This window comes from Tupaia chinensis, unplaced genomic scaffold (assembly GCF_000334495.1).
Source record: "Tupaia chinensis unplaced genomic scaffold, TupChi_1.0 Scaffold000706_1, whole genome shotgun sequence".
Classification (NCBI taxonomy): Eukaryota; Metazoa; Chordata; class Mammalia; order Scandentia; family Tupaiidae; genus Tupaia; species Tupaia belangeri.
The window spans coordinates 4,574,150-4,575,047 of record NW_006160229.1 but is presented as its reverse complement, the minus strand read 5'-3'; positions in this window follow the sequence as shown (position 1 = coordinate 4,575,047).

Here is an 898-nt window from a genome sequence, read left to right as displayed (position 1 = left end):
TTATTGGGATGTTGTTAGCATCCTGATTCCAGATGTAAACCATCAATATTTTAAAAGAATGTTTACCTTATCCAAACTCACAAAACTACTGGAAAACTGGGTTTTTCATTTCAGGTGTATCTGGCTGTAAAGTCCACAGTCTTATTCTTTTGCGTTAACAGACTTGTTTCAAATTCAAGCTCTTCTACTTTTTAATTGTGTGATTTACCTACTTTTCTCATCTGTAAATAAGAGATAATAAACAGTCACTGTCTTAAAAAGTTCATTGTTGGGGCCAGCAGATGTCATAGTGGTTAAGTTGCTAGACTCCCACATGACTGACTGTGGTTCAGGTCCTGGACCCAGTGGCTTGAAAATCATGCCAGGCTTGTGTGCACACATGCCCAAGATCCCAGGAAGAGAATGGAGAAGGGATTGTAGCATGGCCATCCCTTCTGATGAATGATTTCTCACTTTCCTTCTCACTGTCCCTATCTCTCTCTCTGGAGAGCACATGCACCCTATGGCAAAAACCTCCAAAAAAAGAGAAAAAGACAAAAGAAAAAAGTTTATTGTCCTCGAATGAGATAATGCATCAGATATGAAAGTCTTCAGGGGTGGTGCCAATGCATCTGTAGTTTAAAAAATTGTATACAGCTGATTATAATACACAATCAACTCTAATATACAAAATACAGAAATAGGGGCCAGCCCCATAGTGCAGTGGTTAAGCCCTGTGCATTGGAAGCCAGAACCTGCATAGCCAACCCAGGCACCTTGAAAAACACACCAAACGTGTGTGTGCATGCACTAAATCCTGATGGGATGGAGAAATAGAGAAGGGATTGCAGCATGACCATATCCTTCTGAAGGGTGTTTTCTCCCACTTATTCTGTCTCTCTGTCTCTGGTTAAGACAC